Below are 15722 nucleotides of genomic sequence, written 5' to 3'. Positions count from 1 at the left end.
TCAATCTATTGATCTATTTTATATATCCATCTGCCTGCTTGTCTGTATTAACAGTTATTTCAGTGTTTAAAAGACAAGGAAAATTAATTTCATATTTTTGTTTTGATTTATAATAAAAATAAAGTTACTGTCAGAAGTGGGATTTAAACCCATGTGGAGACCAGAACACTCAGTTTCCTGAAGGTATTGAACATTGAGTATGGCGCCTTACACCGCTCGGCCATCCTGACATACAAGCATGTGTTTCTTATCCCCTTAGTCGCTGAAAAAACTATTTTTACAAATTCCTGTCTACTTGTTTGTCTTATTTATCCTTCTATTTGTGTTTCTTATCTATCTACATCAGTCTTATCTGTTTTTCTGTCTGAATGCATATATATGCCTGCTCATCTTTCCTATCAATCTATTGATCTATTTTATATATCCATCTGCCTGCTTGTCTGTATTAACAGTTATTTCAGTGTTTAAAAGACAAGGGAAAATTAATTTCATATTTTTGTTTTGATTTATAATAAAAATAAAGTTACTGTCAGAAGTGGGATTTAAACCCATGTGGAGACCAGAACACTCAGTTTCCTGGAAGGTATTGAACATTGAGTATGGCGCCTTACACCGCCGCCATCCTGACATACAAGCATGTGTTTCTTATCTATCTACATCAGTCTTATCTGTTTTTCTGTCTGAATGCATATATATGCCTGCTCATCTTTCCTATCAATCTATTGATCTATTTTATATATCCATCTGCCTGCTTGTCTGTATTAACAGTTATTTCAGTGTTTAAAAGACAAGGGAAAATTAATTTCATATTTTTGTTTTGATTTATAATGAAAATAAAGTTACTGTCAGAAGTGGGATTTAAACCCATGTGGAGACCAGAACACTTGAGTCTGGTACCTTTCAAATATTAGTCTGTCTGTCTATGCATCCGCCATCTATTTGTCTGTCTATTGTCTGATTGTATGTGAATCTCTTAAAAGAAACAAGAAACAAAAAAGCACTGAAAACATGTAATGCTCCGAAAACTATAAAATGTATGTAATATTTTAATGTACAGTGTATTTTTATTTTTTTTTTTTCTCCATATAGAAGTGTAAATTTAACATGAGTATGTAATACTTCTTGTTCTTTTGGCATTAATTAAGAAATGTGTGTATATATATATATATATATATATATATATATATATATATACACTGTATTTTCCTGACTATAAGCCGCTACTTTTTTAAATCAAAATAAAAAGGCTTTGCAGGCAGGTAGCATTAATGTCTCTGCCACAGTGTGGGGCTTTTTTTGATTAGGCTACGAGTTCAGCTACTAGGTAGCTCACTTTGAGATCTCTCTCATTCACCTTTGTGTTTGTTTTTCATTAAAGTTAAAGTCATTAATTCTATTGTCATGAATAAACAAGGTCATTATTGCGCTACCTACTGTCACCCAGTTACTGTACATGCTGGAGTATTTTCATTACTCTGACAGTCACTACATCAGAGAAACAGCCACTAAACAATGCAAATTATTTTCAGTAACCTAATAATTTTCTGGAGCAATATGAGACCAGCTCTCTCATCCACACTCCCAAATACATCAGTTGTTTGTACAGGATGAAGGCATATAAAATAATACAGTGTTAAATGAAACCTGACACACTGCTCACATCCTCACACATCTCCTTAATAGGCCAGATGTGTGAGCTTTTTTACTGCACACCTGTACTTTAATCTGAGAGAGAGAGAGATAAACATATTATAAAACAAACAAATTATTAAAAATATTTACTCAGTATTAAGCAAAAATCAAGCACTGACAGTGCCACTAGAGGGCAGTGTGAGACTGACAATTGTCAATGTGACCTGTGTTACAATTCAACTGTTTCTATAACTAATGCAGTTCTTTTTCTTCTTCTTCCTCTTCTTCTTCTTATTATTATTATTATTATTATTATTATTATTATTATTATTATTATTAGTGTTATTAGTTTATTCTACTCCAAGCTTTGTTCTTCATTGAAAAAGTCCAGATTCATAATATAGAACTACTGCAACATTTCAGTGGTAACATACAGCATGTTTTTGTAAAGTAAGTGACTAAAAACTCCAAAGGAATTTTCTTGTCACTTTATATGAGTTGTTATATAAAAAGCATCAATTAAATGCAGAGAAGCTCCTTTTTTAATAACACTCTGATTTTGGTCCAGTGTATTTGGGTGTGTTTTAATTTTAAAGCATGTTGTATTTAATAACCTTTGCATGTGTTTAAATGCTTTTCCGTTTCATGTTTTCTCCATGAAGCGTTTACTAAGAGCTTACGAGCACCTGGGCTTTGTTTTGCAACTGATCCTGAAGCAGAACAAGATCACATTTGAGCGCGTTCCCTCAGCCGTCACCAAGTGCCTTAGATCAGCTTCCTCCATCATCACATAAAGCCTGAAAATGTGATCTCTTTATAAATATTTTTTATAGATTATATTTATAATATTGCATATTTTTGTACATAAATAAATAAAATACACAGTAGATCTGCACAGCGTTACTCGTTCTCTCTAATAGTTTATACAGTGGCAGGTCTTCAGTCCCAATCCCCCTCTTAATAACATCATTATGATGCCACAGCTATAGAATTATACAGATATGCAGTATAACAGAGCGCTGCATCACAGACATTTCATACAGCGTGAATGAATGCCGTTAACTAAAGCAGGAAACCCAGTGAACACAATTCAACAAGTCTCTTTTCACTCTAGCCACAGCTGCACCGCCGCATTCATCATCTCTAGCAGAAGCTTCAATATTAACCTCATAAAATATCCCCGGGTTTCCATGCACCCTTATGCATTTTTCCTTCCTATGCTTTTCCGGCTCCTCCCTCCATTCACAAACCAGCGTCCAACCATCACAAACCAGCATCCAACCATCACAAACCAGCATCCAACCATCACAAACCAGCATCCCTGTGTATATATATATATATATATATATATATATATATATATATATATATATATATATATATATATATATATATATATATATATATATATATATATATATATATATATATATATATATATATATATATATATATATATATATATATATATATATATATATATATATATATATATATATATATATATATATATATATATATATATATATATATATATATATATATATATATATATATATATATATATATATATATATATATATATATATATATATATATATATATATATATATATATATATATATATATATATACACTGTATTTTCCTGACTATAAGCCGCTACTTTTTTAAATCAAAATAAAAAGGCTTTGCAGGCAGGTAGCATTAATGTCTCTGCCACAGTGTGGGGCTTTTTTTGATTAGGCTACGAGTTCAGCTACTAGGTAGCTCACTTTGAGATCTCTCTCATTCACCTTTGTGTTTGTTTTTCATTAAAGTTAAAGTCATTAATTCTATTGTCATGAATAAACAAGGTCATTATTGCGCTACCTACTGTCACCCAGTTACTGTACATGCTGGAGTATTTTCATTACTCTGACAGTCACTACATCAGAGAAACAGCCACTAAACAATGCAAATTATTTTCAGTAACCTAATAATTTTCTGGAGCAATATGAGACCAGCTCTCTCATCCACACTCCCAAATACATCAGTTGTTTGTACAGGATGAAGGCATATAAAATAATACAGTGTTAAATGAAACCTGACACACTGCTCACATCCTCACACATCTCCTTAATAGGCCAGATGTGTGAGCTTTTTTACTGCACACCTGTACTTTAATCTGAGAGAGAGAGAGATAAACATATTATAAAACAAACAAATTATTAAAAATATTTACTCAGTATTAAGCAAAAATCAAGCACTGACAGTGCCACTAGAGGGCAGTGTGAGACTGACAATTGTCAATGTGACCTGTGTTACAATTCAACTGTTTCTATAACTAATGCAGTTCTTTTTCTTCTTCTTCCTCTTCTTCTTCTTATTATTATTATTATTAGTGTTATTAGTTTATTCTACTCCAAGCTTTGTTCTTCATTGAAAAAGTCCAGATTCATAATATAGAACTACTGCAACATTTCAGTGGTAACATACAGCATGTTTTTGTAAAGTAAGTGACTAAAAACTCCAAAGGAATTTTCTTGTCACTTTATATGAGTTGTTATATAAAAAGCATCAATTAAATGCAGAGAAGCTCCTTTTTTAATAACACTCTGATTTTGGTCCAGTGTATTTGGGTGTGTTTTAATTTTAAAGCATGTTGTATTTAATAACCTTTGCATGTGTTTAAATGCTTTTCCGTTTCATGTTTTCTCCATGAAGCGTTTACTAAGAGCTTACGAGCACCTGGGCTTTGTTTTGCAACTGATCCTGAAGCAGAACAAGATCACATTTGAGCGCGTTCCCTCAGCCGTCACCAAGTGCATTAGATCAGCTTCATCCATCATCACATAAAGCCTGAAAATGTGATCTCTTTATAAATATTTTTTATAGATTATATTTATAATATTGCATATTTTTGTACATAAATAAATAAAATACACAGTAGATCTGCACAGCGTTACTCGTTCTCTCTAATAGTTTATACAGTGGCAGGTCTTCAGTCCCAATCCCCCTCTTAATAACATCATTATGATGCCACAGCTATAGAATTATACAGATATGCAGTATAACAGAGCGCTGCATCACAGACATTTCATACAGCGTGAATGAATGCCGTTAACTAAAGCAGGAAACCCAGTGAACACAATTCAACAAGTCTCTTTTCACTCTAGCCACAGCTGCACCGCCGCATTCATCATCTCTAGCAGAAGCTTCAATATTAACCTCATAAAATATCCCCGGGTTTCCATGCGCCCTTATGCATTTTTTCCTTCCTATGCTTTTCCGGCTCCTCCCTCCATTCACAAACCAGCGTCCAACCATCACAAACCAGCATCCAACCATCACAAACCAGCATCCAACACTCAGTTTCCTGAAGGTATTGAACCTTGAGTCTGGTACCTTTTAAATAATATTCTGTCTCTCTGTCTGTCTGTCTGTCCATCCATCTGCATGCTTGTCTGTATTAACTGTTTTTTTCCTCTCTGTCTCTGACTCATTGATGGATGTGCAGACTTCACGCAGAACCTTGCGCAGTCATGGCTGAGTGGATAAGGCAACGGACCTGAAATCCCTTGGGGTCTCCCTGCGTCATGTTAAAATCTTGCCTACACTGTTTATAATCTTAGTTTCTTACAAATTCCCTGCAGATTGTTCCACCAGAACACAGCTCTTTAACACTGCAGCAGCATTTTTATAAGTCAAACCCGTATATAATTAAACCGCGAACATATCATGTCCTTGACTTTTGCGTGCTCACCATTTGGCCTACATGGTAAAAGTCTAGGTCTTATTTGACGTCACTGGCTTGAACACTTGTTTTGTTATCTTGATAGCTGAGCATGGTCTCTGACTGAATCCTTTGTATTGTAACCCAAATTCAATTGAAGCTTCATTTGATATTGACAAGAACCAAACTGCCTTTCCCAGCACCGTATAGAAGCCAGAGGTCGATGGATCGAAACCATCCTCTGCTAAATGTTACCTGTTTCATACCTCAGTCCAATTTCCAACTCAGAGTGGGGAATCGACTAGAACCATTTTCCTTCATATTAGCTGGACTATTTTGCAAGTTGAAATGATCAGAGCAACCAACAAAATTTCCTACAGGTGAAAATGTCACATAATTCTATATAAGCCACCTTTCTTCTTCTTCTTCTTCTTCTTCTTCTTCTTCTTCTTCTTCTTCTTCTTCTTCTTCTTCTTCTTCTTCTTCTTCTTCTTCTTCTTCTTCTTCTTCTTCTTCTTCTTCTTCTTCTTCTTCTTCTTCTTCTTCTTCTTCTTCTTCTTCTTCTTCTTCTTCTTCTTCTTCTTCTTCTTCTTCTTCTTCTTCTTCTTCTTCTTCTTCTTCTTCTTCTTCTTCTTCTTCTTCTTCTTCTTCTTCTTCTTCTTCTTCTTCTTCTTCTTCTTCTTCTTCTTCTTCTTCTTCTTCTTCTTCTTCTTCTTCTTCTTCTTCTTCTTCTTCTTCTTCTTCTTCTTCTTCTTCTTCTTCTTCTTCTTCTTCTTCTTCTTCTTCTTCTTCTTCTTCTTCTTCTTCTTCTTCTTCTTCTTCTTCTTCTTCTTCTTCTTCTTCTTCTTCTTCTTCTTCTTCTTCTTCTTCTTCTTCTTCTTATTATTATTATTATTATTATTAGTGTTATTAGTTTATTCTACTCCAAGCTTTGTTCTTCATTGAAAAAGTCCAGATTCATAATATAGAACTACTGCAACATTTCAGTGGTAACATACAGCATGTTTTTGTAAAGTAAGTGACTAAAAACTCCAAAGGAATTTTCTTGTCACTTTATATGAGTTGTTATATAAAAAGCATCAATTAAATGCAGAGAAGCTCCTTTTTTAATAACACTCTGATTTTGGTCCAGTGTATTTGGGTGTGTTTTAATTTTAAAGCATGTTGTATTTAATAACCTTTGCATGTGTTTAAATGCTTTTCCGTTTCATGTTTTCTCCATGAAGCGTTTACTAAGAGCTTACGAGCACCTGGGCTTTGTTTTGCAACTGATCCTGAAGCAGAACAAGATCACATTTGAGCGCGTTCCCTCAGCCGTCACCAAGTGCATTAGATCAGCTTCATCCATCATCACATAAAGCCTGAAAATGTGATCTCTTTATAAATATTTTTTATAGATTATATTTATAATATTGCATATTTTTGTACATAAATAAATAAAATACACAGTAGATCTGCACAGCGTTACTCGTTCTCTCTAATAGTTTATACAGTGGCAGGTCTTCAGTCCCAATCCCCCTCTTAATAACATCATTATGATGCCACAGCTATAGAATTATACAGATATGCAGTATAACAGAGCGCTGCATCACAGACATTTCATACAGCGTGAATGAATGCCGTTAACTAAAGCAGGAAACCCAGTGAACACAATTCAACAAGTCTCTTTTCACTCTAGCCACAGCTGCACCGCCGCATTCATCATCTCTAGCAGAAGCTTCAATATTAACCTCATAAAATATCCCCGGGTTTCCATGCACCCTTATGCATTTTTCCTTCCTATGCTTTTCCGGCTCCTCCCTCCATTCACAAACCAGCGTCCAACCATCACAAACCAGCATCCAACCATCACAAACCAGCATCCAACCATCACAAACCAGCATCCAACCATCACAAACCAGCATCCAACCATCACAAACCAGCATCCAACCATCACAAACCAGCATCCAACCATCACAAACCAGCATCCAACCATCACAAACCAGCATCCAACCATCACAAACCAGCATCCAACACTCAGTTTCCTGAAGGTATTGAACCTTGAGTCTGGTACCTTTTAAATAATATTCTGTCTCTCTGTCTGTCTGTCTATGCATCCGGCCATCTATTTGTCAGCTTTTTTGTCTTTATCTATCTGTCTGTCAGTCTTAGATTTAGTCTGACTGCTTGTCTTTTCTATTTACCATGCTGTCTGTCTGTCCATCCATCTGCATGCTTGTCTGTATTAACTGTTTTTTTCCTCTCTGTCTCTGACTCATTGATGGATGTGCAGACTTCACGCAGAACCTTGCGCAGTCATGGCTGAGTGGATAAGGCAACGGACCTGAAATCCCTTGGGGTCTCCCTGCGTCATGTTAAAATCTTGCCTACACTGTTTATAATCTTAGTTTCTTACAAATTCCCTGCAGATTGTTCCACCAGAACACAGCTCTTTAACACTGCAGCAGCATTTTTATAAGTCAAACCCGTATATAATTAAACCGCGAACATATCATGTCCTTGACTTTTGCGTGTTCACCATTTGGCCTACATGGTAAAAGTCTAGGTCTTATTTGACGTCACTGGCTTGAACACTTGTTTTGTTATCTTGATAGATGAAAACAGTGAATTCTCCCGGAATTTGAAACCAGGGGCCTCTCGCACCCAAAGCGACATTCATACCCCTAGACCAATGAGCCAGGAGAAGGGAGCACAGGTTACATGGCAAAGGTCCTAATGGTGTCTAGCCAACACTGCACACTGGGAACGTGCAGCAAGCTAGAAACAAGTTATCACCGATACAGTGTCCTGATAGCACTTTTTACCCCCTTAAGTTTGTTTCCTGTAAAATCTGGGCTTGTCCGGGAGTTGAACCCGGGACCTCTCGCACCCGAAGCGAGAATCATACCCCTAGACCAACAAGCCATGCTGTAAAGTCACCGAAATCTTGAGGTGTCCAGTCAAAGCTGCCCTCTGTAACTGCAAGAAACAGAAAGGCTCATTAGAGATTTGAACTTAATTTAAACTTTTGTAATAAAATGTCACTGTACATTGGAAACACATGTACAAGGTTTCATGCTACCTAAAATGTAAGATCGGAGAAGAGCTAGACTATTCAGTCCAACACTTGGCATTGATTTACCACTGGATTGACACTACACCCTGCACATGTAGGTGAAGGGAAGGCGAGATCCAAACAGCCAGAGGTCCAAGATTCTTTTTGTTTCTTTGTAATCAATTTACAGACTGTTTAGCATAAAACCAGAGTAATTTCAAGGTGTTCAGGCAATTTTGGGCTCAGCAGCTTCAGGAGAAGAAATCGCCCTTGAAGGATTTCAATCTCTTTGGTGGTGTGAGGAACGTGCAGCAAGCTAGAAACAAGTTATCACCGATACAGTGTCCTGATAGCACTTTTACCCCTTAAGTTTGTTTCCTGTAAAATCTGGGCTTGTCCGGGAGTTGAACCGGGACCTCTCGCACCAAGCGAGAATCATACCCCTAGACCAATGAGCCAGGAGAAGGGAGCACAGGTTACATGGCAAAGGTCCTAATGGTGTCTAGCCAACACTGCACACTGGGAACGTGCAGCAAGCTAGAAACAAGTTATCACCGATACAGTGTCCTGATAGCACTTTTAACCCCCTTAAGTTTGTTTCCTGTAAAATCTGGGCTTGTCCGGGAGTTGAACCGGGACCTCTCGCACCAAGCGAGAATCATACCCCTAGACCAATGAGCCAGGAGAAGGGAGCACAGGTTACATGGCAAAGGTCCTAATGGTGTCTAGCCAACACTGCACACTGGGAACGTGCAGCAAGCTAGAAACAAGTTATCACCGATACAGTGTCCTGATAGCACTTTTTACCCCCTTAAGTTTGTTTCCTGTAAAATCTGGGCTTGTCCGGGAGTTGAACCCGGGACCTCTCGCACCCGAAGCGAGAATCATACCCCTAGACCAACAAGCCATGCTGTAAAGTCACCGAAATCTTGAGGTGTCCAGTCAAAGCTGCCCTCTGTAACTGCAAGAAACAGAAAGGCTCATTAGAGATTTGAACTTAATTTAAACTTTTGTAATAAAATGTCACTGTACATTGGAAACACATGTACAAGGTTTCATGCTACCTAAAATGTAAGATCGGAGAAGAGCTAGACTATTCAGTCCAACACTTGGCATTGATTTACCACTGGATTGACACTACACCCTGCACATGTAGGTGAAGGGAAGGCGAGATCCAAACAGCCAGAGGTCCAAGATTCTTTTTGTTTCTTTGTAATCAATTTACAGACTGTTTAGCATAAAACCAGAGTAATTTCAAGGTGTTCAGGCAATTTTGGGCTCAGCAGCTTCAGGAGAAGAAATCGCCCTTGAAGGATTTCAATCTCTTTGGTGGTGTGAGGGAACGTGCAGCAAGCTAGAAACAAGTTATCACCGATACAGTGTCCTGATAGCACTTTTACCCCTTAAGTTTGTTTCCTGTAAAATCTGGGCTTGTCCGGGAGTTGAACCGGGACCTCTCGCACCAAGCGAGAATCATACCCCTAGACCAATGAGCCAGGAGAAGGGAGCACAGGTTACATGGCAAAGGTCCTAATGGTGTCTAGCCAACACTGCACACTGGGAACGTGCAGCAAGCTAGAAACAAGTTATCACCGATACAGTGTCCTGATAGCACTTTTAACCCCCTTAAGTTTGTTTCCTGTAAAATCTGGGCTTGTCCGGGAGTTGAACCGGGACCTCTCGCACCAAGCGAGAATCATACCCCTAGACCAATGAGCCAGGAGAAGGGAGCACAGGTTACATGGCAAAGGTCCTAATGGTGTCTAGCCAACACTGCACACTGGGAACGTGCAGCAAGCTAGAAACAAGTTATCACCGATACAGTGTCCTGATAGCACTTTTTACCCCCTTAAGTTTGTTTCCTGTAAAATCTGGGCTTGTCCGGGAGTTGAACCCGGGACCTCTCGCACCCGAAGCGAGAATCATACCCCTAGACCAACAAGCCATGCTGTAAAGTCACCGAAATCTTGAGGTGTCCAGTCAAAGCTGCCCTCTGTAACTGCAAGAAACAGAAAGGCTCATTAGAGATTTGAACTTAATTTAAACTTTTGTAATAAAATGTCACTGTACATTGGAAACACATGTACAAGGTTTCATGCTACCTAAAATGTAAGATCGGAGAAGAGCTAGACTATTCAGTCCAACACTTGGCATTGATTTACCACTGGATTGACACTACACCCTGCACATGTAGGTGAAGGGAAGGCGAGATCCAAACAGCCAGAGGTCCAAGATTCTTTTTGTTTCTTTGTAATCAATTTACAGACTGTTTAGCATAAAACCAGAGTAATTTCAAGGTGTTCAGGCAATTTTGGGCTCAGCAGCTTCAGGAGAAGAAATCGCCCTTGAAGGATTTCAATCTCTTTGGTGGTGTGAGGGAACGTGCAGCAAGCGAGAACCAAGTTCAGCCATACAGCATTATTACAGCTTTTGTTTACCCACACAAAGTTTATTCAGTGTAAAACTAAGACTCGTCCCAGAGTTGAACTCAGGACCTTTCGCACCCAAAGAACCATTCCCTAGACCAGGTTGGGCAAAACATTTTTACAAGGGGCCACATGAGAAACCTGAATTGTGTCAGAGGGCCACACCAATGATAATATTTTAGGGATGCACCGAAATTAAAATTCTTAGCCGGAACCAAAAACCAAAAATGAGGAAACCAAGGCCAAAACCGAAAACTGAAACACCGAAAGAAAAGATTATGTCAATTTTTAGAACCATTGCATTTATGGCTATAAGTGTGTACGAACCTCACTAAAATCAATGCATTGCAATTCAAAGAATAAATCAATTACAAAAGTGTTTTATTTATTATTATAAATGATTGTTATTTATTTGTTACCATTCATAGTATTGACAGACAGACAGCGGTCAGTTATTATTAGCAACGGTCTGTTAAACAAAAATAATTGACCGCCGAACGTTTGGTATACAACATAAACTCATCCCTATGTGCACTGGACAAGTAGTCTCACTCTTCAGATGCATATTTCACAAATGACTAGATGATATTTGTGGCTTCTCTCAGTTAAAGCTACTCTGTTTCACCAGTTGGGGTCCATGCACTACTTCATCTGTCTAAGAGACTTGAGTCAACAACAATTTTTTTGTGTTACTGTTTGGGTAGAAGTGGTCATTTAAAGTGGATCTGTTAGATTCTGCATGGTTAGGAGAGGTCATTAGAGATAATACTGAAATGTTGAACTCTATTAAAAATTATAGGAATTGCTGACCTTCGGGGCTTCCAGCCATTTATGCCTGCTCAGATCCCTGGACTCATTTCATAGAAAATTTTTGTAATCTGCATGATAGGAGTGATTTAAATGTGAAAATGCTCTCTTTTCACAGTAACTGTTCCTAAATGTTAGCATGGAGAACAGGAGACATGTATTTGCAAGTTCACTAATGAACCTTTCTGTTTCCTGCAGTTACAGAAGCAGCTTTGGCTGGACACATTAAGTTTTATCTATGTGTTTAAATTGAAAACATATGCCAGCAAAGCACATGAACTATGCAGTGACATATCAGTAGACACTTCTTCCACAAGAAGGCTTTTTGGTCTAGGGATATGATTCAGGTTTTTTGATCCAAGATTTTACTTTGCATAACAGGAAACAGGACCTCTGGCTGTTTGTAAATCACCTTATTAAATAAAATTAAACACACCCAAATACACAGGAATAAAAACAGTGTCTTATTAAAAAAATGGGCTTCTCTGCATTTAATTGATGCTTTTTCTATAACAACTCATATAAAGTGACAAAAAAATCCTTTGGGGTTTTTAGTCACTTACTTTACAAAAACATGCTGTATGTTACCACTGAAATGTTGCAGTAGTTCTATATTGTGACTTTTTTAAAATAAAGATCAAAGCTTGGAGTAAAAGAAACTTTAAACTAATAACACTAATAATAATAAAAAGGTAAGAAGAAGAAGAAGAAGAAGAAGAAGAAGAAGAAGAAGAAGAAAAAAGGACTGCATTAGTTATAAAAACAGTTGAATTGTAACACACAGGTCACATCGACAATTGTCAGTCTCACACTGCCCTCTAGTGGCACTGTCAGTGCTTGATTGTTGCTTAATTTTGTGCTAATTATATTAATCATTTGTTTGTTATTTAATATGTTTACTATGTATCTCTCTCTCTCTCTCTCTCTCTCTCTCTCTCTTAGACCAGATCACAGATGTGCAGTTGAAAAGCTCACACATCTGGCCTATTAAGGAGATGTGTGAGGATGTGAGCAGTGTGTCAGGTTTCATTTAACACTGTGATGAGAATTGTATAGTGCCTTCATCCTGTACAAACAACTGATGTATTTGGGAGTGTGGATGAGAGAGCTGGTCTCATATTGCTCCAGAAAAAATTATTAAGTTACTGAAAATAATTTGCATTTAGTTTAGTTTCTCTGATGTACTGAATGGCAGAGTAATGAAAATACTCCACCATGTACAGTAATTGGGTGACAGTAGGTGGCGCAATAATGACCTTGTTTATTCATGACATAAGAATTAATGATGTCAACATTAATAAAACAAACACAAAGGTGAATGAGAGAGATCTCAAAGTGAGCTACCTAGTAGCTGAACTCGTAGCCTAATCAAAAAAAGCCCCACACTGTGGCAGAGACATTAATGCTACCTGCCTGCAAAGCTGCTGTCAACAAGATGCTCGTCCCTGATGCAGTTAAAGAAATAGTTAAAGTTCCTCTCAGATTACACAAATTACTTCCCTCAAAAAAGGAAAAAAAATGCTTTATGTTGTATGTATGTAATGTCACGTTGTTTACATCAAAAATGTATTAATACATAACAATACACAAATAAATAAATAAATTCAGGCGTGGATGCAAAAACAAAACAAAAAAAAACACCGCCAACTTTACAGGACCTTGTTGAGAGCAGTAAACGGGTGATGATGTCACTCAATAGGCCCCTACAGACTCTGTCCAATGATTGGCTAGAACTTTAAACAAACCCTGCATTGATTGGTCAGTTTACAGACATAATGGGCGTGGTCAACAAACAGTATGTGTATGTATCTTAATTAATTAATTAATTAATCTTCATTCAGTAGTATATGTATTTTAACTAAATTTGTATTTGATTATATTTTATGATTATATATTATATTTTATGATTATATTTTATCAACAGCTGCATAAGTATTTACTGTGTGGCATCGAGGTGCTGTGGCTTAGATGGTTAAAGCGCCTGTCTAGTAAACAGGAGATCCTGGGTTCAAATCCCAGCAGTGCCTGAGGCAGTTGTCCTTTGCTGCTTCCACTTGAGTGCCTTCCAGCGTTTTCTTTATGGCTTGAGATTTAACATTGCAAATGGATAATATGGTTTCTCTGGAGCACTAAATGCAGGCTTTGCTCTGACCCTTTTAAAAGCTTGATAGTATTGTTAGCAATGGAAAAAACTGTGCTTTTATACAAACTTCGAGCCAGCCATTAAGATGAACAGTTACGAGATAGTAAAATACAGCACTAGTCAACATAGGGCTCTGTGGAGCAATGGGTAGCGTGTTGGACTTCTAGATTCAGCAGTAGAGTTATTCAAAGGTTTTAAGTTCTAGTCCCACCAGAGTCGTTGTGCTTTTCCACTTGTCTCTCTAGTAACTTTAATTGTACACCAGGTAGATTGAAGAGCCATATTGCATGTCTGTGCTTTTCGTACTAAACCGAAATGCTTTGTTGGATGCGGTTTTCAAAAATCCTCCTCTTATTCCACGTGTTTCTACTCGTGACCAAAACTTTGCTGTACCCTATAAAGATCAGCTGCTCATACCACTTAGAACAGTGGTGCTTAATGTTGGTTAGTTGCAGCTCCTTTTTGTTATTGCTGTAAGCGTGGTACCACGCCATACAAACTGCAATGAAAATCAGCTGCTCAGAGGCACGATTGAGATTGTTTGGACATGTGCAGAGGAGGGACATGGGGTATATCTGTAGGAGAATGCTGAAGATGGAGCTGCCAGGAAGGAGGAAAAGAGGAAGACCAAGGAAAAGGTTTATGGATGTGGTAAGGGGAAGACATGCAGGTGGTTGGTTTAAAAGAGGCAGATTTTAAGGACAGAGTAGTGTGGAGACGGATGATCCGTTATATATATATTAATTACTTGATATATATATTGGATATATACATATCCGACGGATAATCCTGACTGATACATTTCAAAAATGTTATTCATAAGCAGGTGTGAGCATAACTGCTGTGCTACAACCTTTTCTAAAATTTTGGATATAAAGGGGAGATTTGATATCGGTCTGTAGTTGGACAACTGACATGGGTCAAGGTCAGGTTTCTTAATAAGGGGGTGGATAACTGCCAGTTTGAAGGATTTAGGTACATAACCAGTGCTAATGGAAGAGTTAATTATTTTTAAAACAGGTTTAATTACCTCTGGAGCTATCTGTTTAAAGAAACTTGTAGGCAAGGGATCGAGAATGCAGGTTGATGATTTTGATGAGGAGATTAATGAAATTAAGTCATTCTCATGAATAGGAGTGAAGCTTTGTAGTTGATTGTCCGTTATAATTACACTGCTGTCTACAGGGTTACTTGTAAAATAGTTTGGATTTATATTAACCGTCTGGATTTCTTGCCTGATGTTTTCAATTTTATTATTAAAAAAGTTCATGAAATCATTGCTACCTAATGATGGTGTGCATGTTAGCGCAGTGCTTTTATTCTCTGTTAATTTTGCTACCGTGCTGAATAAAAATCTAGGATTATGCTTGTTATTTTCTATGAGGGTGGAGAAATATGCTGATCTAGCAGCACTAAGAGATTTTCTATAATTTAAGAGGCTCTCCTTCCAGGCTATTTGAAATACTGTTAATTTTGTTTGACGCCATTTACGTTCTAATTTTCGAGTGGTCTGTTTTAAGGTGCGCGATAATCATTATACCACTGTGCTAATTTTTTCTCCCTGATCATTTTGGTCATTTTGGTCTTAAGGGGAGCTACATCATCTAGAGTGTAACGTAACGTTGTTTCTAGATGCTCAGTGGCCCAGTCGAGCTCTGCGGGGTCTGACGGAGATCTATCTAATATCGTAATTTCGGGAAGATTATTAATAAAACGTGCTGCTGTAGCTGACGTGAAAGTACGCTTAACACGGTAACGTGGTGAGGTAGTAATGCAATGACTTAGGCAAATTTTAAACGAGATTAGATAATGGTCTGAAATAGCTTCAGACTGTGGAATTATGACTACGTTTTTTATTTTTAATCCAAATGTTAACAACAAATCGAGAGTGTGTCCACCACTATGAGTGGGTCCTATAACATTCTGATTGATTCCAACTGAATCTAGAATGGACACAACTGCTGCTC

The 15722-nt window shown here is 37.5% G+C and overlaps 4 non-coding genes across 4 annotated transcripts; 1 reads left to right on the top strand and 3 right to left on the bottom strand.

The window, feature by feature from the left end:
* Positions 1 to 8177: 8177 nt before the first annotated feature.
* On the bottom strand, positions 8178 to 8249 carry trnap-cgg. Its single transcript has one exon. It is a non-coding gene; the product is annotated as a tRNA-Pro (tRNA).
* Positions 8250 to 9214: 965 nt separating this feature from the next.
* Positions 9215 to 9286, bottom strand: trnap-cgg. Its single transcript has one exon. It is a non-coding gene; the product is annotated as a tRNA-Pro (tRNA).
* A 966-nt stretch (positions 9287 to 10252) lies between these two features.
* Positions 10253 to 10324, bottom strand: trnap-cgg. The gene has a single exon. It is a non-coding gene; the product is annotated as a tRNA-Pro (tRNA).
* Positions 10325 to 13565: 3241 nt separating this feature from the next.
* Positions 13566 to 13639, top strand: trnat-agu. Its single transcript has one exon. It is a non-coding gene; the product is annotated as a tRNA-Thr (tRNA).
* Positions 13640 to 15722: the final 2083 nt, after the last annotated feature.

This window comes from Silurus meridionalis, chromosome 3, assembly GCF_014805685.1.
Source record: "Silurus meridionalis isolate SWU-2019-XX chromosome 3, ASM1480568v1, whole genome shotgun sequence".
NCBI lineage: Eukaryota > Metazoa > Chordata > Actinopteri > Siluriformes > Siluridae > Silurus > Silurus meridionalis.
This window is presented reverse-complemented; position numbering and strand designations above follow the sequence as displayed.